We start from the raw sequence: 23946 nt of genomic DNA, 5'->3' as shown, positions 1-23946 counted from the left end.
GTAGGAGTCTGGAAAATATTAAACATGCTTTAAAAAAAAAACAACACATTTTTAAGAATTAGGTTAAAACTTTTTTTTTTTTCAAATGTTTGTGAGCATTGCTCTTTGTGTCTTATTTCATGAGTTGCAATGAAGTAGTGCTTTAGGAGACAGAAAATTGTTTTCTGTTAAATCTTAGAAAATTGCTAAATCAAAACATAAAATAAGAATATTGTAGTGTTAAAGGTACGGGTTTCTGGTTTACTTATGTGGACTTATGTCAGTAATTAAAATTCTGGCTGACAAAAGTTTTGAATTTTTTATTGTGGAAAATTGGAGAGGACAGATATGGAAACATTTAAGGAAACCATAGCAACAAATGGTCCAGTAGATCTATATAGGTAAGAAATGCATAAAATGTATTCGTAAGAGAAAGAGGTTTAGGAAAAGAAAACTGCCACAACAGGAAGCAGTTAATGCCTGGCAGATAAGATGAAGAGATAAGAAGATCACCTTCCCTAAGAAAACTTAACACAGTTATAAAAAAAATAAAAATCCACACCATCTCTTTCCCAATAATGGTTTATACCTGAGATGTTTTGTGTGTGTTGTGAAAGCTTTATGAGTCAGAGCTTGCATTGCTGGTCAGAACATCAGAGCAAAGAGGTAAGTCAGTACCAATGCCCCAGCCTTTCCCAGATCTATGGAGCAAGAAGAGATGGAGGACAAGTGCTGGAGTTTATTAGACAGACAGTGATTCATCCTTCTGAAGAACACAACCATTCTGAAGGACTCTTACAATGATTCCTTGACCTTTAATTCATCAGCTGTGCTTAAGGGAACAGTAGTCCTTAAAATTTGTCAACGATGTTTTAAATCAGAATGTATGTGGCATAGAATATCCTGGCATAGATTCTGGATTGTCTGGTGTGAATTGTTTTTTGACCATATTTTCTTTCTGGAGAATGTATTGTCTTCACTGAGTACTTACCAATGTGGATCTAATGGCACACATATGCATTGTGCATGACAAACCAAAAACTTCTGAATAGCAGGGCCTTTTGGGAATGTGTGTGTAATCCCTGACTTTTTTCCCTCTGTGTGAGGCTATAAAGAAAACAGAATTCATGTCTCTTCTCCGAGTGTTTTAAGACGCAGTCTAATGACTGCTCAACCCATTCTTTGAAGTTGATATTTTTTTTAAAAAGGTTGTATCTGTCTTTGAGGCCTGTCCAACAGGATTTGTTGTTTGGCACCCATGGCAGCTTCTAAGCCAAATTCTAAATGTTTGGGATTCACGTATAGGCATGGCCTGTCCTACCTGAAGAAAGCCAGGTCCCATAGAAATGTTCAGCAAGTTCATCTTCTGTCTGAAAATACAAAAATGTGGTTATACTTGGCTTAAGGTCCTTAACACTAGTCATCTCAATATTTTTAAAAGTAATACCAAGATCTGCTGTGCTGTCAGATCAGTACCCAATCTCATGACACTGAAGTGCAGTGATATGAGAGAATGGTGGAAAATAAACTTAATTCCAAAAATCTACATGTAATCCTACAAAAAGAAGACTAAGAATGTTACATCACTCTAAAACTAAAGATTCTACATCCTTTCCTTGCTCCCTTACATGGGGATACAGAATACACTGCTATGTGGTGGATGCAAAGGGAAACGGTACTAATCCCAGCATCACTTACTAATCCTTACTGATAAATCTATTAAGAACATAAATGCATCCAGATAGAGGATTTAACATCTTGTCCAACAATGTCCTCTAAAGGGAATCAGCAGCTAACACTGGTCCTTGTGGCAGTTGGGCCACTTCAAAAGCCCATGCTGCATCAACCCCAACCACTTGTTTTCTCTGGTTTCAGTTAAGAAACCTTCCTTCTTTGTGGAAAGGAACACCAAGAAAACATCCAGTTGGATCCCATTGGGGCAGTAACTATCATTCTGGCTGTTGAAGGTTCATAATCATTGCTGTGTACCAAGGAAGAGATCTTACTCTCCACCAGCATCTTCAGCCAGATGACCTGTGCTAGATCTAAGCACCATCCCATCTCATGTGGGCTGGATGAGTTGTGCTTGTCAGTTGTCTGTGGTGGGATCTATTCTGGTATGCATATGGAGAAGGCAGAGCAATCATTTATCCTGTGGTGGTGATTTCAGATATTGCAGGGAGGCTAGACCACTCTCTTGTATGCACATACATCATGCCCCACTTAGCGTTCTCTGTTTTGAAGGATTTTCAGGAACTTGCTGTGAGACAGAGACCCTTGGGTGCATCCCAGTTAATGTTGGCCTTGAAAAGACCCCATTGTCCCAATCATCTCCAAGGAGCATAGGCATATGTGCTATGAGAGCCCAAGGAGCACTTGTGGCAGCCCTCTCCACAAGGGAGAGCAATATACACCTGTGCACAGCCGCCTCTGTATTGCCTTAGCTACACCTGGGAGCTGGAAAAGACAGAAGAAATGGAAGGTGTTCATCAGTTGAAATTGTGCCAGCAGAGGCTGATCGCTGTTGTCACAAGTGCTGTATGTAGCTCAGAAATATGGCCTGAGACCATGGAAAATGCAATTGAAAACTTGGGAAGAAGAAAACAAGCTTAAACGAGCTAAAGGCTGCAAAACCACAGGAAAAAGAAAACAGTACTTCTTGACACTGGATGCTAATCTGAATAAAAACAGAGTTCAAGGCTTGCTACAAAGGATCAAAGAGATCAGATGACTAACTGGCAAGAATGAAAATGAGGATTAGAAGTGGCAGACGGGAACCTGAACTGGAAAGCAAACCAAGGCTTTCTGCAGCTGAAGAGGCTCAACAAAAAAAGGATCAAACCAACATGGAGAATGAAAGCTTCAGACACAATAAAAATGAAATAATGCTTGCAAAGTCTTAGGTTCTGATAAAGGAAAGTGATTACCTAAAACCATATCTAAAATGCTCGTCTCTACCATTTGGCTTATGTGGAATATTTCTGATGAATTAAAGTTTGGTTAGTATACAGTACTGAAATTTGGAAAATGAACTAAATGATAAATTTCCTTGGAATTTAAATGATTTAAACGGTGACTATGTTAGAAGCAGTTCCAGCAGGTACAACGTCTTCAGGGGGCTGGTGGCAAGTGAGGGGGTGGGCAGCAAAACTAAGTGGGTCTAATATTTGAGAGGGAACTGTATCTTGTTTGCTGACTGCTCAGCTACTCCTACCCAGATTTGTCAGTTGGACCATGGCCAATGTATTTATCTCAGGACTCAAACAGACCACCACAGATTCAGTGGAGGACCTCCCTGCTTCTGGAGTCATTAGTAGGCCTAAAGTGTGTGGGATGACCAAAATGTCTGCAAAGTGTTTGAATTACAGCTTTCTTCGGCTTTGAGCTCTCTTCTAGCTGTTCAGACAATCAGCCCAACCTCCAGATTGCTGCGTTTTAATAGCCATGGCATGCACTGGGACCTGCAGCACTGGTGGACTTTGGAGCTCTTTTGCAGGTGCTAGTGGCTGCTCTGTCTTTCTGGCATTGTCCTCTCATTCTTTCTGGGATCATGTAGGAAGCTTCCACTTGTAGCTGGAATCGAATAAGCAGGAGAATGTGCCATTACCAGGGACAGCAAGGAGGAAATACAGTAGCACCATGAGAGGGTTTGGGGGCACCTCTAGTTGTGCAGAAGATGTCAGTTGTAACAGGACCTGCAAGTACCTGTTTTCTTTGCAGAAATAGTTAAGTGCTGCTGCTTATCCTCAAGATACCATTGCAGTGGTACAGCCTACTACAGAAAAAAACAGGAGCTTGACCTTCTGGGATGCCCAGGCACACCTTTGACCCTTTCTGCAGGACTATACATGTATAATGTCTGTTGTCCCTCCTGTGGATACCTTGCCTGGTCTTGGCATTCCTCACCAATTCCTTTTGTGTCTGGCATGCTGCGGTGCGGAGAGGTGAGTTCAGACTCGTGCTCTGCTTTGCTTACCCGCTGTTGATGGAGCAGCCTTCTGAGGCTCACTGCAGATAAATAATTCAGAAAAAACTCTGAATTGTCCTGAGGACTGAATTAGCTCCTTGCTCTTTACTGTGTGAGAGATGTGGATGGATAACAAGGGTGACAGAAAATTACCTTTTTCTTATCCCTTGATCTGGTCCTGAGTACAGCTTGGCTGTAACTGTGCAATAAAGCTGGAGTTGGGTTTGATTGCAAGTTATCACATGGTCTTTCTGTAAAAAGATTTCTGAGGTGAACATCATAGATTGGAGAAGCCAGGTGTGCCGGGAGAGGAAGGAATGGAAGAAAGGTGTTCTTTTTCTTAGGGGGTTCATTTTTATATCTGAAGTATCTTAAAACACCATTGCAGAGACTGGTCCTTGAATTCTGCCATCAGGTGCAAATATAAACTGGTATGAATAACACAGGGAGTGTAAATAAATATCCTTTGCATGCTGGTTGAAAATTTTTGCATGAAATAATTCTTCAGTGCCACATCAGAGAATCAATAATATATTTTTTTTCCTATTCTTTTATGTACTTTCCTTAAAGATGTTGAGATTTCTTTGGAAAACCTGAACATGTGGAAAGTATGCAAAATGTGGTTTGATTATCCAGTTTTTTCTCTGAGCTGGACTCTCCTGGCTGGCACACTTCTGTAGGGTACACGTTATCAAGGCGATGAACATTTCAGCCAGAGGGGAAAGCACCAAACTGAGGCCAGCAAGCTTCAGTCCCAGTGGTGAGTGACGACATCAGACACAGTACCAACATCTGCAAACTGGAATTTTCTGTATTTGTCCAAAAATACATAATTAAAGTATTTTTTCTCTTCTGTTGAAATTGAAAAATGCTCCAGAGAAAGAGCATTTAACTGTGTTGTGTTTTTTTTCTTCTCATCTTAGTATTTCAGTGAATCTTCCCCCCCCACCCCCCACCCCAGTCTTTGTCAAGGATTTCTCTACTTGTTACAACTAAAGTGTCTGTCCTTTTCCACTACAAAGCAAGAAATGAGAGGAAATGCTGCCAAATGGCCACGGTGTGCTTTGTTCTGGCTGCTGCTGCTGTGTGCTGATCTCCTGGGAGTTGTGGCACCAGCACATCCTCTCAGCTGGTCCCACTGGCCGAGTCTCCACAGCCTGAGAGCAGCTCTCTGGGACCACAAAGTGAAGCAGAACCACATAAAAATAACTTATCTTGGAGGTTTCATCTTGTATTGTTGCATCACTCCACTAGTAAGACGGCAAGGCACTTCTTTGTCCTCGCTGTTTGTTGCTCAGTCTGTTTTTGAGGCTAGCTGGTCTTGCTCTTTGTTCAGAGCCATAGCACAATTTTATGGCAGGATAAGTTCCTCCTTGGATCTAGGAACTTCCTTTAGTGAGAGCATGTTTTTGTCTTCCTCCGGATATCAATATAAGGATACTTTCTTCTGCTTGAGGTATCATTGGCCATCTCATCCCCTGATTATTTTTTTCAATGACTTTTTGGGTCCTTAATTTGACCTCTGGCGTTTTGTTTGATTTTGGTTTATAAATATATGCGCTGTACTATCCCAGATGAAATATATGTGGCATGGAAAGAGCTAAACTTTCAGTCTATGTTGTGGTATGGAAAGAATCTTTATACCTCTCAGAATACCTGAGCCATTTCAAATGGTTCAGCTGACTTCCAAACCAAATACGGGTATGCAAAAGGAGAAAAACAAGGAAGAATTGTTCATGGGTTAACAGAGCCACACAGGCTTACATGGTTCGTGATTTGAATAGGGAAAGTGTGGTCTGATAGCCAGAGCAGTAAGACTCACTTTTATTTTTTTCTTTTCCCCCAATTCTGATGCTGACTTGCTAGGTGCCCTTGGGTAAGTCACTTTCTCAGGTTCTTTCCCTTTCTACTTTTCTTTTGCTATTTGCAGGCTCTCTGTGGAAATGGTGTCTGTCCGCTGACATATCTGTACAGCACTGAACTCAGTAGAATGGTGTTCCTAATTAGTGTTCAGATATGAATGTACTACCAGTAATAATAATAATTAATTAGGCATTTAGTCATAGTCAGTATTTACATAACATTGCTGGTGTTTCAGGCAAATGTTTTATCCAAATAGTTTGTGGGAATTTTCTCACAAATTTTGTGGGAATTTTTATAACAGCAGTGCTACACATCTCCAGCTTTTCACATGGTTTGTTTAAAAAGTCATTTTACTTCATTTTATTAAGATCAGAGGTAAAGCACATGGAATCTGCAGGCATGGTAACAAATATGATAGACAAGAGAAGACAATTCGAGACTGCTTATCAAACAAGCTCCTTTTTTGCAGCAGCTTCAACATCTCAGCTAGCTTGACAGACTGACTATTTTCTCCATTCTATTCCAGGGGGGTGCTGGGGGTTCCTGTGACTACATGCTTCCTCTTCCTACTTTCACTCTGCCAGGGCATCTTTTCACCAAAACAACTACTGACCAAAACTGGGCAGTACAATATCACCGCTTATTGTTGTGGATCGACCTCTTCCTCAAGCTTTACAAAAGAAATCTATTGTGTTGCTTACTTTGCACGCCTTTCCTTGTCTGACTGGCTTTTCCTGTTATAATTTCCTAAAAGCAGAGGTAAAACCTCCTGATTTCTGTACCTTGAAAAATGCCTCTTTTTAGATTTATTCACTTTGGTGTGGGTGTCACTAGAAGATGAAATGTCATTGAAGAGGATATTTGGTCTGAGGAAAAAGTACATACTGTTAATTCAGTGGGGATAAATCAGAGGTGTGTTCTACAAGGAATATCTGTTCTGTATTCTACCTGGGCAGTGAACAGGTTTGTAGCATTGAAGGGGATGGTTCCTAGCAAGCTTATAGTTGGCAATCACGGTCAAGCTATGCGGCACACTGGGTCTCAAATTTAACTGACCAGGAAGTGCAGTCAAGATCCTTTACACAAGAGATTCCTCTGTCTGAAATGTTAGATATCAGCAAACCAACCAACCAACCAACCAACCAACCAATCTTCCATATTTGAAAGAATAAGGGGGTATTTTTGTGGGGGGCTAAGGGGAGCTTACCATTTTTTGACAGTGCAGAAGCAGAGAGGCAAGGGCTGCAGGAGAGGCAGGAGCACTCAGAGCAGCATCGCATTGGTAACGTGGCCCTGAGAAGAAGCCAAGACTGAGCTTCTTTAGAGCAGACTGCTGTATGAAAAGGCAAGCTTGGAAATGTGCCCAGGTGAACTACTTCTTGTCTGTTCCTATTGTGTTCAGAGAAGCAGATGGATATGTACATTCTTTGTATATAAAAAGAGTTACAGTGAAGAAATATCTGACTCACAGAATCACAGAATCACAGAATTTCTAGGTTGGAAGAGACCTCAAGATCATCGAGTCCAACCTCTGACCTAACACTAACAGTCCCCACTAAACCATATCCCTAAGCTCTACATCTAAATGTCTTTTAAAGACTTCCAGGGATGGTGACTCCACCAGTTCCCTGGGCAGCCTGTTCCAATGTCTAACAACCCTTTCGGTAAAGAAGTTCATCCAAACATCCAACCTAAAACTACCATGGCGCAACTTAAGCCCATTCCCCCTCGTCCTGTCACCAGGCACGTGGGAGAACAGGCCAACCCCCACCTCGCTACAGCCTCCTTTAAGGTATCTGTAGAGAGCGATAAGGTCGCCCCTGAGCCTCCTCTTCTCCAGGCTGAACAAGCCCAGCTCCTTCAGCCGCTCCTCGTAGGACTTGTTCTTCAGGCCCCTCACCAGCTTCGTTGCCCCTCTCTGGACCCGCTCAAGCACCTCGATGTCCTTCTTGTAGCGAGGAGCCCAAACCTGAACACAGTACTCAAGGTGCGGCCTCACCAGAGCCAAGTACAGGGGGAAAATCAAATCGAATCACAAGCTTCTCCACCCAATGGAAACAATTCAGCAAATCCCAAACATTGTCTTTTACAACTAGGAGAGAAAACAGTACAATAAATAGATGTAGATAGGTATGTAATTTCCATTGGGATGATCTATTACTGGAAAACACAGCTTCTACATAGAAATGTTTTCATTAGAAATCCCTTCTTTGTGGATGTTTTTAATTTAACTGAAAGGTTTAAGTGGAGTTGGTTTGACCCTAGGTGCAATTTTCTGTTTCTTGTTGACTCAAAAAATATAAAGCTATTAAAATATACTGCTATTTGCATGGCAGTGAATTGCCTTCAGTAGTCAAAGTTCAGGTCCCCACTATCTCTCTATTGCATTGACTTGCAGGAGGACTGCATCTCTCTTCAGTTTTTCTCCCTGTGTGTTGCAAGACTTTCAGTGCACACACTCCTCCTGTTCTCTCTCTACTCCCCATGAGAAAAGAAAGGCTGACTTGAAAGTTCTCTTTCCTGGACAGCAACATGTGCAAAACAATTTAAGTTGAGCTGAGGCACTAGGAACTACTTCTAAGGTATTTGCAATGGAATTTAAAGACTGTAGTAATATTTCCTTCAATTAGAACTTTCAAAAATTTTGGCATTTCAAATACAATATTTTCTAGAGATTCAATTCAAGTTGTCCTAGATTTGGAAAAAAACAAATCTCATCTCTTCCTTCTGGATTGACATTTCATGTTGCAATCAAGTGCTTAAATTCTAATGATCCCCACCTCTGGTCTTCCCAATGCATCTTGTATGTTCTCTTTTGGTTCTGGGAATGCCTCTTTTTCCCTATCATGCTCACAACTGTCTTTTATATTAGCTTCTAATAGATCACTAAAATTGCTCAAGAAGGCATTTTGTGCAGGAGGCAGAATACAAATGCTAAAAACATAAGTGAATAAGATCAAATTTGATTAATATATTGGACAAAAAAAAAAAAAAAAAAAAAAAAGAAAGAAAAGAAAAAGGAGGGGAAGAGAAACTGAAATACTCCAGCATTTTCTGAGAAGGAACTTGTTATCTCATTTTGAAATTGATTTTAGATTTTGAAATTGATAAATTTCTAGAAATTCATTAGAAAACATTGAATGGCCCAAAAGATTAAAATAAAATTATATTCTCATGTGTTGTGTCTTTGGATATCTAATTTTATAACTTAGTTGCTCTTTCTAAAAATATTTATAAAAAATGTGCTGAGATTTGTTTTTTCTTCAGATCCAGAATTTTAAGCAATCCACATTCCCACAAGATAAGTTTGTGTTGATAAGTTTGGGTGATAAGTTTGGTCAAGAAGTTGGAATTATTTTGATATTTTATTTTGCTGAGCCTGAAAGTTTTTATTTATTTATTTATTTATTTATTAAATAAGTTAGAAAATGCAAGTTTTTAAAAACGGTTTGGCCTTGATTTTCAGTTCAGCTGTTGAACTGGAAGACCAGGATTCATGCTGGTTGTCTGCCTGGCATTCTCCTGCCTCTGAAAGTGGCAGGCAACTTTAGCAGGTATTTCTTATGCTCTGACCTGGCAAATCTGACAAAATAGATGTGTAATAATTATTCATTTTGACATTCACCCATCTAAACTTGATAATAAACCTGTACCCACGTGTCTCAGCTGCACCAGGCTGGCAGGAGCTTCATCAGTGTAGGTGAGATTTCCTTTTCTCCACTTCTCAGTGCCCAGATGGGCATCACTGTGCCCAGATCTAAAGCCCTGCCAATGGCTTTAGTTAATGAAGTGTTTCTTCCTGCTCCATTCTTTAAAATAAAGATGAGAGCTGTTTCTAATACTGCTTCTTTAAGTGTCGTGTTTCCAAATATTGCAAGGACGTCTCAGAACAATCCTGGTGATGTAAGCACTTGCTCTGGGGAAGCAGGTGGAGTTAAATTAGATCTTTTGTGCTGTTCAGGTTAAAGATTTTGTTGTTTTGATGGGTTTAACATCCTCAACAGCTGATGAAAAAGCTATAAACAATTAAAAGCTGATTCCATTAAAACCTCTTGTATGCCTGTTAATGTTAAGTTCCTATTTCAAATTGAGGTGAAAAGAGCCTTTGTAATGAAGTTCAGATTTTATGCTGCTTCCTGTAAAGGGGGCTGTGCTAGCAGTGATACTTTTTACTAATGTCACTGCCAGTTGCTCCTTATGGTGATTTGCTTGTTCTAGGATGAACTAGAGTTTACTCATTTATTTCTCATGGTTACCCTAAGAATTTTGATCTGAAAAAAATCCATTTACAACTAAGAGTTAAGCTAGGTTTATCCATTGCATCACAAGAATGCCTTTCTTCAGGTGGGTCAGTGATAGTCTCTGCATAAACCCAAAAGGCTGAAGGGTAACCAGAACAATAATTGCTAGTAATTTACCTGCTTTTTAGCTTCTCCATACTGGGTTAATCTTATTAGTTGATCGTCTTACCATTTTATCTTCCTTACTTTTGTTACAACCACTTTTATTTATAGCATTTTAATTATTTCTATTGTTAGTCATAATATGAATATTCATCCTCACCCAAGACATGTTGGAAAGGTTTCTTAGTCTCATCCAGATCACTGGAAGCCGTGTCATTATTTTCATCTTAGGGCAGCACTCATGAAACTACTTAAAGTGATTCTGTGCACTTCAGAAATGATGTCAGCATGCTGGGAATGGAGGGGAGGTATTTGGGATGCCCAGTAACATCTATTTCTGGTTGAAGATGGACACCCAGGAGAGAATGGAACTGTTCTGCAAGTAAATGTACAACTACACAGACAGCATTGGCAGGAGAACTTTGGCCAGACAAACTGCATGAAGTTTTGCTGAAATTGCCTGGAGGTGGGAGATGGACTAGGACACCTTGTTGATTCCCTTCTATCTTCAGCAGGAGGAGAGGCCTTGATTCTTTGTCCCACTACCTCCCTGTGAAATCAGCCCAGATAGCTGCATTTTTAGAGTGGATGCTGTGTACTTGTTCTTCCTGACCCTAAGGGTTTTGGTGCTCTGACCACACAGCCATCATACAGGTGTTGGACACCACTTCTTTTCAGCCTGGTTCTGTCACTGCATGGTAGGCAACAGTTTGTGCTGTGTGAACCAGAGCATCACAGCACCATCGTTCCTACAGCTCTGACTCAGGTGGGTAGAGATGGGTGCTTGGGACCCTCCTGTGTGGAGCAATAGTGGTCAGGATGTGCAGAGCAACTGTGACATTCAGCAAGATTTTTGGTTGGGCCAGGAGCCCCCAGATTGGCTAGGTACTCTCAGTATCATCTGCTGAGCAGGGATTGTTTTTATCTGTGATTTTGGAGGCTGGCACAACATTTTGGAGCCTGGTTGCCTGAGTTTTGCATCAGGGTCTGACTTCTGCTACAAACCTGGCTGTAAATGTTGGGCAACAATAGTTTTAACATAATCACAGGTGGTGCTTTTGGGGACATCCATGTGACAAGATTATAAGCATTTATCCCAAGAGTAAGATTTCATGTACCTTTTAATTTTGTTTGAGGATCAATCATGTTTAATATTTCCCACAGAAATATTCCATGTTGTAATTACTTGCATATGCCCTCTTAATTAAAACGTAAAGAAAATAAAAATGTTTTCTCCATGAAATTAATAAAAGAAAAATGAATTACAAGTGATACTATAGCTGATTTTTCTTTTTTTTCTTTTTTTTTTTTTTCTTTTTCTTTTTCTTTTTCTTTTTTTTCTTTTTCTTTTTTTTTGGAGGTGATAAATCCTGTGTGAACAGGCTGCATGTGGACTGTGAAGACAATACTGAATGTTAAATAATAACTTTGTTAAAAAGGTTGGTTGGAATTTTTATTAAAAAAAGAAAACAAAAAATGACAGTAAATTCTGTGGAACAAAATGACTTCATTCATGTTAATGAAAATCTTGTAATTTACATCAGTGAAGCCAGGTTTTATCTGGCGTTTCACCTCACATTATCTTATAATATGAAAATAAGTTTCTGCTACCTATAAAACTGGAGAAATAGAGTACAAGATAATCTTCTCTGTAAAATGGCAGGCTTTTGTTCAAAATGTCTACATTCGTCGATTTTATCTGCCTTATCATCTCTTTTTCTCTCTGATTAGTGCAAAATGTTTGGGTAATTTGATTTGACCAGATTTGTCTGTGAGATCTTAAGTGGAAAAACTATTTGCATACTCAAGAATCCTGAGCACAGAGAGTGGCATTAGAGCTGGGGATTTGACTGTTTTTTTTCACCCATGTGCTGGGCCAAGAGAGACACTTTACATTTATATGTAGCAATTACCATTCCTAATTTTTGTAATTAAACTGTCTTGTGAAAAATTTAATGTGCAAAATGGAGGCTGCAAGGCTAATCTTCATCACTCTTTGCCTTATTTGTGTTTAACACACTAGCCCACAGAAATTTAGGTATCTGTTTCTTGCTTCTACCTTTCTCTGACTTTTTTTAAAGTTGTTTTGGGAAGTATCTTCTCCCAAAAAGTGTGTCTCCCTAGAAAAAACAGTTCACTGGAAATGATAAACTTAAATGCTCAGGAGTTGCTTCCCTTAGTTTTTCTGAATTATTAAGAGAAATTGGTCGTTTTATCAAAAAAAAAAAAAAAAAAAAGTAACAATTAAAATTGCAGCTGATTCCTTGTCTTTTTTTTTTTTTTTTTTTTTTGATGGAAAATGGCAGTGTCAGTAAAGAACACTGTGAAAGAAGTTACTGACAAAAAATAATTTTACACAAAAATAAATGCCCTGACAGAACTTGCTGAACTGAACTGTCCAGAAGTGTGAATGTGTTTGGCAAAATGCACCCATCTGCTTGCAGGCAGGACCACCATACAAATGACAAGGGCAACGTGTTGAATAAAGCCCACCACTGTAGTTACACCAATACAGACAAGTCCTTAGAAAATGACCACCCTCTCTTTTGCCTATGAAAACTTTCATTTGAGAACAAATCAAAACTAACATGTAGTGTTAGCAATTTTTTCTTCATTTGTATTTAATCATCCAAGTGCAATTCAGAAACTGAAAGAGCAGCAATGTTAATTGGAAGTATTCACTCAACAAAGACTGCAAAGCAGAGAGTAATAAACTCAAATTGGAAGTAGCAGGATGTTTTTGCTGATAACTCTTGTGCATATTTCATTATGCTTTCTGACCCTGGTAATAGGTAAAATGTAAAACTAATTATTAAAAATACATATTTTTTTGCATATTAAATACATTTTATGTCTGATGCTGGTAAGAACTGAAACAAATGCATTAGCTTCCACTAACAGTTTCTGACTTTTTCACAGGGCTACAGTGGTCTTGAAAGAGTGTGGGAATAAAACACATTTCTTCTTGTCTTCTATGGTTGTGTTTCAGATAATTTACATAGAAATATATTTTAAATAATGTTTTAATCTTATGTTGCTACTGTTGCTCAGGAGTGAGATAATGGAGTTCTATCATTTCAAGATGAAATAATTGAAAAATTATTGCATTATAGATTATAATTGCATTTAGTTAGAAACTAAAAAATTGCATGATGTAGAAATATTTTCTAGTTAACTCCCATTTTCAGTTGTATAGCATCCTCCTTATGTGGTCTTATGACACTGATAGTTATGACACTGACATAGATATTAATTTCACAGACCTTTGATTTTGAGAATTTCACTAAAAGTGCTATATTCTACATGAACTTTCAGTAGCATTAATTCTCTTGTATTGCTCAGACTCACGGGAAAGTATTTGCTTGCTGGTCCTATGAAGCGGCACTGGCTGTAATGGTAAGATAATGAGATCTTACGTCCAGTTGCTTTATAATTTCTGTTTTTTTTTTGAACTATTGAAAAAGTGCAGCCTGTGGGCAGGGAAATCTCCCTGCTTAAAATCTGCACTGCAAGTGAATTTAAAGTTGTACAAATGGATTTGAAGTTTGATGATAAGGAAATTGATTGGAGATTGTACATTGTGAATACATTAGGTTTATAAAGACAAAACATGCATGAAGTGCAATTACTGCTAGTGTTGCTATATTAGTATGAATGTTAATAGCATGTTTGTTTTTGAAATGGGTTATGCATTCTGGTAAATGTCTGCTTGAATCTAGTCATCTGTGTATCACTTGTCTAAGTACTCTCATTTAAGATGCCATATCCCTTCTTGTAGCAATAAAGGGGTAAAGCAACATTAATATTAAATAATTAGAAAAACAAAAGGGGAATGATTAAACATATTTACATAATTGAAATAACACTGAGTCGCAGTGGGAAATCGGGACAATGTTGTCTCCTTTCAAAGTAATTCATAATTCAGATTTTTAATTATGGCATATTCATTCATTTAAAGATGATTCTGGATGAGAGGGCCACTAATGAAATACAATCATTAGCATCTAAACAAAGTAATTTAGAAAGTCTCCTTTCGGGGAAAAGATTTCTAGAACATCATCAATCACACAAGATATGCAAAAACAAGCAATTAAACCACACACAAGAACTACAACAACCTTATATATTAGTAATGTACACATGAAAACATAACTGATTACAATGATTAGAGTAGGGTAGTGTGGTTAATTTGTATGTTATGTAGCAATTTCATGGAAGAATGTACCAGGACAGACGCATCACACAACAAATGAATGCCATGTCACTGATATATGCTTTAAATATATTAATGTCGTTTCAGTCAGTGCCAAGTTATCAATAAAAAAATCCAGTGATGAGAATCTGGAACCACATCCTTCAAAGAAGCATAAATACCCTAGTATGAATTCTGAGCTATGTTTTTTTTTTGGCTTTTGTCTGTTTGTTTCTTTTTTTTTTTTTTCCTTTTCCTTTTTTTTCTTTTCTTCTTTCTCTCTCTCTCTCTCTCTCTCTTTTTTTTTTTTTTTTTCTTTTCCCTTTTTCTTTTAGTATTTGCATTGTATTTGATTTTGTTAAATTGGCAAAATATAGGCATAGGAAGATATTTCATGGGAGAAGCAGGTGCTGCATTAGTTTCTCATTAACTACTCAAATCCTGCTTTGGGCTTATAGCAACAAAGTGCTCATAGATCTAAATGGGTCAGTGATTTACAGGGTCTTTCCATATACACAATTACAATTCATTAAACATGCAGCAGCATTAAATGGATAGAGTAATTCTGCATGACTTTTAATGTCTGTGTGCAGTGTCCTGTTAAAGAGACACAAAAAGCTGGCTTTAAACACCTTATTCTTTCAGTTAAATTATAATCTTGTTGGAAACCTGCACCATTTCCTCCTCTTGTTTAAAGAAAAGGCAGAAATAGTCGTGCGTATGTGCATGCGGGGAGCATCTTTCTGTGGAGAGAAAGGAGCTGCTGGTATAGCCGCGCTGCCTTTGATAACCACCAGGCTTAGAAGCCAAAATATGTTCTATTGGGTACTCAGCGGATAAAAATACTGGTTAATTTTCAGCAGTGCTCCTTCATTTGACTTTACAATTTATAGCAGTGAACATTAATGCAAGAATAGCTTGGTCGAGGAGGAGTTTAAAATTAGAGCACCTCTTCTCATTAGCCCCAGCAGCCTGACCCAGGGTGAACTGAGAAGTAATTTGCCGCCAGATCCTCATTTTGCTTCTGTTATCACTCCTTGTAAATGAAGCGCAGCAATTTATTGTAGCACCTCAAGGAGTCAAGAACATAATGTGTAAAACACATACAAAAAAAATCTTTCTTCACATTCATTAACACCCAGCACATAGAGGCTGTTCACTTTTCACTCTAATGAAGGAGGGGGATCTTAAATCTAAAGCTTTCCAGCCTGTGAAGAAGGCCTCTTCAGGTCATTAGACAGAAGCTGAGTTGGACTGAAGAAAGGTCATTGACAAAAAAGGGAGAATGGCAATATGATGAAAAATAGAAAATGGATAAAAGAAGAGACTTTAGAAAGCTTGGAGAATGGAAAGTACATTTTTGGCTTCGGTGATCAACCCTTCTTGTCTCTATGTTCATTTTCTGTTGTCAGTGAAGAAAAGAATATCTGGCTTTTTATTTAGCTGGGAATTGCTCTCGTGTTTGGTCAATTCTCATTTCATCACCCTTGATCTGACCTTGCAGAAAGCATTAATAGGCTTATTTTTAAGGGAGCTTTGTCTGCTGTCTATAAATTCAGCCCTTCATTTTGCTCTTTTTTATTAAAAACATGCCGTCTACTAGATTTTAATGTATTCTGATTATGTAACTGACAATTTCCCCTTAGGGAAATCTTTTGTCTCACTAGTCCTGATTAACACTTTGGGTTTATAGCTCTATATTAACATCACATTCAGGAATATTAGGAGGTGCCTATATGCAAATTAATTTATATTGGTAATAGAAATGGAAGAACTTAAAGAGGAGTCGGAATCACGCTGAACACATACTGAATGCACAACAAAACATGTACTTAAGGCTGAAGGGTGCCTAAGCGGAGAGGCATGGAGTCTTGGAGAAAATACCTTTTTGTTTTATTTACCCAGTCTCCAGTGACAGAAAGGTTGAATCCTGAAGTCCTGTAGCAGTCATCATTACCAGTATTTTTTCTCTACCAATGTCTATAGCTTGCACTGATACAATCAGTTATTGACATGTACATATTGTGAGGATAAAGACACAACAAAGTTGTCTCTCTTTTTGTGTTACTGTGTTTGTTATTACAGACAAATAAATACTATTTTTCTCATAATATATTCTCTTACACTTGCTCACATCCCATTACTGGATCTTCACTTCATACAAGCTAATCTTTTAAATTGGAGTGTATACATTTTACAATAAATGCTTTCCCATTTAGTTAACAGCATGAGACCATTATCTTGTGACAAAACTCTGTTCCAGTGAAGTCTCTTCATTAAATAAGTAATCATCCTTTACATACAATGGAAACTGGAATTAGAAATATATAAATATACAATGCTGAAAAGCCGTCAGTTGACAAAAACATGACCTATGTCAAATTATGTCTTATTGTCCTAATCCTTCTGGAAAATAGTAGGCAGTAATGCCCCTCAGATAGACCTAGACACAATAATAATAATAATAATAATAATAATAATAATAATAATAATAATAATAATAATAATAATAATAATAATAATAATAATAATAATAATACAGTAAGCTGTCAACAAATTCAGCATATCAAAAAGAAGTTAAAGATTATTTTGGAACTCTACAAAGGTTTGTTTTTATTTTTCTTTAAGATGAACCATTTTGAATTATGCATGTAAATAATACAGCTCTGCATCCAAAGCTGCAAACTGTTTTATTTTCTGCTGAGCTGGAACAGCAGGCTAACTAAAAGTAGTTCTTCACCTTAGCCCCAGTTCAGTCAGCTTTGTTGTTAGCTGCTATCTTGGTATTAGTTGTGATATTCTTTTTAAGCCGTACAGCTTGGCAAGTAGAGGATGGGGAATGATCAGACAGGTAGCACCTCTGAATTGTAAACAGTGAAGATCATGTTTAGGTGAAAAGGCACTAAACCTCCTAAATCAGCATTTAGAACCATTTGTCTGCTTGTTTAAGCCATTAGTTTCACCTCACTGCTGATTGTCAGGCAGATGGTGTAGGAAAAACTAAAGGGAATAGACACCTGGTCTTTCAAAAGCCTTGCACTTCCTGCAGCTTTAAACAGAGTGGCAGAGCTCACACTGGTGCTTCTATCATCCCGATGCCAGCTCAGCCGCAGCTTTCAGCAGTTATGCCTGTCCACAGGTATTTTGTGGGGTCACATGAAGTACAACTGGAGCACCATTTTTCTCTTCCTTGACTATTTTACATGGAACACGTAACTTCTGTGCTGACATTATAATTGTTGCTGGAATTGTAGCTTTTGTTGCAAAACCTGCTACATCCCTTTACTTGTCTGGGATGCAGGTGAGCATGCAGACCTCTTGCTGTGCTGGAAGGAGTATGTCCTGGAGCAGCAGAGGGCAGAGCTCAGCTGGCTGAAGGGAACATAGGGGACAATATCCATTAGGCTTGTATCTAAATGTCCAGAATGGGCAGCTCTAATTGGCAAACCATGCCTGTGGAAAAATCAGACTCCTGATTTTAAAAAAAATCTGTTTCTGTTTCGCAGAAGTTGTGGGTATTCCTTCATGTTGTCAATCCATTCTGTAGCTGGATATTGTCACATTAGTAGCTCCTAAGAGATGGCTAAGGGCCAATACAGGAAATGTCAGTAGTAGGTTCAAAACAGAACTTTTGTTAGAGAAAAGAACATAGCTGCTGTATTTGATTGTCAATGGTTTTTATATACTACTTGGTGAACAATATGATCTGAGAGAATATTCAAATGGATATAATACTTATTCATAGTGCGACAGGGTGAGTCTACAGTGTTTTTCTACTTGATAACTCAAAGTAGCCTCTTCCTTTGTCCACTTCTCACTTTCCTAAAAAGCAATGAGTTCTCACATAACTTCTACCTGGGACACACACATTTCTATAGATACAAATGGACTATAAAAACTCAGACAATAATTAACATTGCTGAACCAGAAACAGCAACATCATACAGAAATATCTGCACTTACTGAGTGGTATCTTAAAACTAGGAAAATAACCTTTGAGAGAGGGACAAACCGAGTCCTGAAGCCTTGGTTTGGCAGGTATCCAAAGGAAAGATATTGTATTTATTTCAAAATACTCAAGGAAATTTCTCAGAATTTCACTTGGGAAATTCCTTGGTGATGTTTTGGTCTTTACTTTCCTGCTCTTTTATTTGAAATTGATGAAGAAAAATGAAATGGAGAGGTGGACAGGGAAAAGCAAGACAAAACCTACCAATCTCTATTTTTTTATAGTCCAATTAGGGAAGAAGACAACATTTCCAAAGCCAATTTATTTTCATGTAACAGTCTTGGTCTTCATTTCACAAATATTTTTTATAGAAAACTACCATTTTGGGGGGACTCAGTGTTTGCCCTTATAAAAGTAATTAGTTTGACAGTGTATATTTTAACACTGGGTATGTGTACACATGCATGTTCATTAAAATAAATATGTATATTCTTGCTTTAATTGTCTAGTAAGATGCTTTCTGATCTATGTCTCCATTCAGAGCTTTTCTTCCTCTGCTCTCTTTTGTTCATCCAGCTCTGGGTTTCTACATTTATAACTCACCTTAAGGTTTAAAACATCGAAGACTGGCTTCTTTTCTACCAGGATATACATCCAGCAGGATATAAAGAGCTTTTATGCTGATTGTCACCCTGTGTGGTTGAGAAGGAAGAGTGAAACGGGAGAGGTTAGCTAACCAAAGCACAGAATGGGGAAATAGTCCAGCTCCTGCCCTCTGTAATTCACAGACTATTTTAGACACTAAAATTGTGACAGCTTGCTCTTGTGATAAAGATGTTAACAAGAAGAGAAAATGACATTAATTTAATCTATTCTTACAGGTCATACTGAAATGAGACTGTGATGATACAAAATTATAATAATAAATATGGTAGTAATTTCACAATTCTTTATAGATACTGTTCGCAATCCTTTCACATGCAAATGTCCTATCCCATCCTTCATGACAGTGATTTTTGGTGCCATCCAGACTCTAATTCAGAATCTTCTAATAGTTGATTCCATAATTACTTTATATTGCAAGAACAATATAAAATACTATTCCAAATTAGGGTCTCAAGATTTCTCTCCTTTTATTACTTTTTATCCTGGGCCTCTAGGTACATTTCCAATTTAGACGTTTTCCACATTCTCAAAAGTGAATTAGATCATCAGCATTCTTAGCTCATACTACATTAATAACCAGGTACAAACAGTGTACAAACCCTACAGTATTGTAAAAAATATGATTTAGAGATATTTTCATATGAATTAAAGTGGTGATTTTGATTTGTTGGTATTTTCAGTAGCCAGGAAAACCTGACACATTAATTTCCAAATCCTGAAAAGTTTCATGAATCTGTGGTCAAATGATTATTTAAATCCAAGTGATTATCAGTTATTTAAAATTCATTGTTTTTGAGTGCCTCATTCAAAGGAGAGAAATGCGGTTTTTTTTTTTTCTAAGGAGTAATTCAAACAGCAGTATTAAATTAGTGAAAAAAAATCAAATCACATCTAATGAAATCTAAAACTCAAACTCTAATTTAATTCTAAAAAACAGAATTGTGACATCTTTCTGTTTTCCTGATCAATTTATACTAGGATGACTTTTACTAATTGCCATTTATGAACCACCCTGGGAATGGCAATGTTTCTGCTAACAAAGGGGCTGAGCTACACCTGCAGGCAGGGATGTTACCCTCAGTCGAGGTGAGCACTTGTAGCCTAACTTCAGCAGCAGCTTCACCAATGTGTGTTTTGTTGAGTTTACACCTTCTCTGTAATCTATTAGATACAGAGGGTGGAGCACAGCCTCTGCATTCTGTTTAATAGCCTCAATTACAGGTGGAAAAGCATACAGTATGTAAATCAGTACACATGAGATGTGATATAATTGCAAGGTCAGTATGGACAATGTTTTGTTGAAGTGCTACTTTAAGTGAATAATTTCAATGATGAAAGTGTATTTTTTCATATTTGAGAGCTAATGTACTGAACTGGTCTTTCAGAAACATTGCTCCAATTGCACTGTAATGTTAGCAGGGAAATAGTAATAGCCAAATTTCACCAACTTCAGCACTAAGAACATATCTTAGTAGAAAATGTGACACGTAGCTGCCCATAATTGTACTAGGATTTAATATACAGTGCTCTTAGATTTTGAATGGAGAATCATAGAAGAGGATGCTGGAGAGATTAGATAGTCGTAAGCAAAGAAGATGAGGGAAGAGTGTCTGTTCACTGGAGATACTGAAGGAATTACAGAAGAGCATGGTAGTGTAGTGCGGTTGGTGGGTACTGGCTTATGTATCTTCTTCAAGAACAAAGTTACAGGACGCCCATGTGGATTTTGAAAAAGATAAAATTCATTGCAGGAAAATATAGTTAACTTTATTTTAAGTGTTAATGTAAGTTATATGTAATGCGTTCAATTTTCTTTCAGATGCTGTTAGAATTTATTTCAATTAACAATTTCAACTGGCTTTTATAGAGTAAGATGTCACGTGATAGGCAGAAAATCTTAAGATATTGAATTTAAAATACTTCTAGACAAGTCTTACAGTAGATTTGCAGAAAGGTCCCCTGTTCTCCTTTGAAGCACTAGTTATTCTCTTAAAATTGTTAAGCATCAATTTTGTTCTTTCATGTAAATGTAAAATATGTGATTCAATGAATGGTTGCTTACAGTCTTGTAGGCAGAAGTACTAACTTGATTTAGTGAGATTACTCTTGTGAGGAAAATGCATACACTAATGAGGAACAGCAGCAGTCTTAAAAAAAAAATAATCTGGCAAGTTCATAAAATAACCATTAAATAACCATTAACAAAGAATACAAACTGTATCTAAATAAATTTGTGATCACATGGCATACTTCATTATCTGTCTTTTTCACTATTTTGATTTGTGAGGTGAAGGTTCTGAAATAACTATTTAAATTTATTTTCATAATTCTGATTTGTTAAGGTATGTTTAATTAAGCTGGTTGTTACCTAGTAACTTCTGTTAAATGCCAGTTACTCTTTTTTGCGTAAGTTAATTTTGTGTTCTGTTTCAAGTAAATTATTTCTAATCTATTACAAAATTCAAGAAAATAAACATCTGGGTAAAAATATTATTTATTGGCAAGGTCCTAACTTAGAACACATAACTGCCCTTATGTAGTCCCAAAGCTATCAGTGTAGTTTAATGACATTTCACTGTGGTTACCTGTCCAGGAGAGCAGAAGACTAAGCACTATAGGAAGCTCTGTCAGACCTTTGTGTTGTAGCTGCTGTTGAGTACGTTACATGTGCTGTGAATGTCTAATTGCCAGCTCAAGCTCAACAGACAAGCAGTAGAGCTCTTGATCCTTCTTTCTCTTCCTCCCTCTCCCAGTCTCTCAGATGTCATGCAAATGAAAATATTGACTACTGATGGTTTAGATATAGCTTCACTGTTGAGCGGAGTAGAGCCAGAGAATGTCAAGGAGAAGCAGTACAACAGCACTGTGCAAAAGCCTATTTAGTACAGGTGATAGCCTACAGCTGCATTTCGTTTATGCTTTAATTTGTCCTTTAATCGTTCTTCAAAATGATCTGAGTTTTTGCAGGTGAACAGGTTTCTGCTGGTGGGTTCTGAGCTCTTGGCTTGTCCTTGGGAGACTTCATTTCATGCTGTCCTCTTCTGCAGGTAAGTACGACAGAAGTGGAAAGAGGTCAAGTTACTGGGCCTTTGGTTCTCTACAGAGAATGGAGGAACAGTTTGAAATGTGTGTGTTTTTGTTTTGTTTTGTTTTGTTTTTTAATATATTAAAAAAAAATAAAAGGAAAGGTAGGTGGTAGGTTGTTGTCACGTACAGTTTTGCCTGATTGAGCAATTCTCCTTGCAATTAACTTTTTGTGACTTGGCAGATTCCTAGAAATTTTCCACTAAATGTGTAGACATTTGTCCCTCATAGGACAAATCAAAGTGTAGGGGAAACAAGATTGCTTGTGATAGCTGTTTTTTGAAGGTTACAGCTTGGAAAAGAGCAAAATATGGATCACTGCAGAAGACAGAGTTGGGGGATGAAGAGTTATTAACACAGCCCACCTCCTCCTTGAAAATTGCATGTGAAATTGGCAGGAGTGATGAAGTGACAAATTCCAGCGTCTCAGCAGAATCATGGAATATCAGCTTTATGAGTAGGACTGCTCTGAAATGTTTATACAAAATGATTTTTAGTGGAAGAATTAGCTTCAGTTACAAATAATCTTTGGAAACTTTTTGTTTTTATAAGAAAAACTAATTTTCTGAAAGCTCCCTGTTTTTTAATACCAGACCAAATTTTTCTAGATAAACAAGAAAACCTTTTAAAATCAAAACTGAAAAATGTACATATTAAATTGCTCTTGCTTTCAGATTAACTTGTTTTCTGCTTCTAATGCTTGGTCAGGAAATAAATATATTGACAAAAGATAAAGTGAATTGAACAAGGTTTTTGTTTGTTGGTTTTGTTTTTAACACTGTGACGGGCCCAAACAGAGCAAACAGTCATCTTCTTGAAAGCTTTCTGTTGGCATGAATACTTTTCTCTGTTTGACAGCAAGACCTACACTCATCTCAGATCACAGACAGTGATGTTCTTTCTTAAGGCCACAAAACCTTTTTTCTTATTGACATGTAAATGACAATCTTTTACGTGAAATTCATTTTCATAATCTTTAGTACATAATTGGAATTACATGGAAGAAACAGGAAAACAGCTAGAGACAGTGGAAGCCCAGTGCTGGACTATGGCCATCTAGCAGACATACATGCATCATAACTGTATGGATGTAAGAGAAGTACATATGGCTGGGAGATGGTTTCAAGGCAGCCACTTGTCTGCTGTTACCGCATTAAAAGAGAAATAAATGTGGGCGGTTTTTTATTCCTGTATTTGGGTGAACAAATTTCAAAAGATGTATTATTCCCTTCTTGATACCAGCCTCCTCCAGACAGGAGAAAAAAGATCGCTTAAAATAATAGTGGGTATTAGAACATGAGTAAAACACATTCACCACATAAATGAAGTAATTGTAATCAGAAGAGTGGAGTTATCACACTAAGAGGATTTCAGTGAATAGATGAATTCTGTGTATAACATAATCAAATTGTCAACACTGTTTAGTCTAGTCCTACTTTTATTCATTTCCTGGATTTTCTGATTAATTTAAATCATGGTTAATTGAGTAATGAAACATTCAGGAAAGTTCAGCTAGAAGAACAATTTACTAAGAGCAATTTCCACTTGTTAATACACATTTCACTGTATTCAATACATTCATGGAAAGTCTGAAAGATTAATAAAAGAAAACTGATATTTTTGAGTGAGGATTGCTTAAATTCTGAAGCTACTTAAAGGGCCTTGGTAACACCTAGTACCAAAGCTCTCAAAAGATTGGTTTTATGTGTTATTCAAGAAATAGAAATCTGGGGTATTTCCCAAGGAGAGGGGGTATCTCATTTATAAAACACCTTTCCTTGTGATAATTTTATTTGTTGATATTGCTGAGTGAAAGGGAGGAAAAGACATGAGCATAGGAAAG

General features: G+C 37.5%; 2 long non-coding RNA genes across 2 annotated transcripts; one reads left to right on the top strand and one right to left on the bottom strand.

The window, feature by feature from the left end:
* Nucleotides 1–15412: 15412 nt before the first annotated feature.
* On the bottom strand, nucleotides 15413–21851 carry LOC119716978 (uncharacterized). The gene is made up of 3 exons (XR_005265872.2): nucleotides 21605–21851; nucleotides 18957–19045; nucleotides 15413–17987 (listed from the first exon to the last, which is right to left on the bottom strand). It is a non-coding gene; the product is annotated as an uncharacterized lncRNA (long non-coding RNA).
* On the top strand, nucleotides 20249–22953 carry LOC106015423 (uncharacterized). Its single transcript, XR_002399717.4, has 3 exons — nucleotides 20249–20296; nucleotides 21987–22066; nucleotides 22389–22953. It is a non-coding gene; the product is annotated as an uncharacterized lncRNA (long non-coding RNA).
* Nucleotides 22954–23946: the final 993 nt, after the last annotated feature.

The sequence above is a fragment of the Anas platyrhynchos genome, chromosome 5 (assembly GCF_047663525.1).
Source record: "Anas platyrhynchos isolate ZD024472 breed Pekin duck chromosome 5, IASCAAS_PekinDuck_T2T, whole genome shotgun sequence".
In the NCBI taxonomy this organism is placed as follows: Eukaryota; Metazoa; Chordata; class Aves; order Anseriformes; family Anatidae; genus Anas; species Anas platyrhynchos.
The sequence above is the reverse complement of the archived record's forward strand: the minus strand, read 5'-3'. Positions and strand labels throughout refer to the sequence as shown.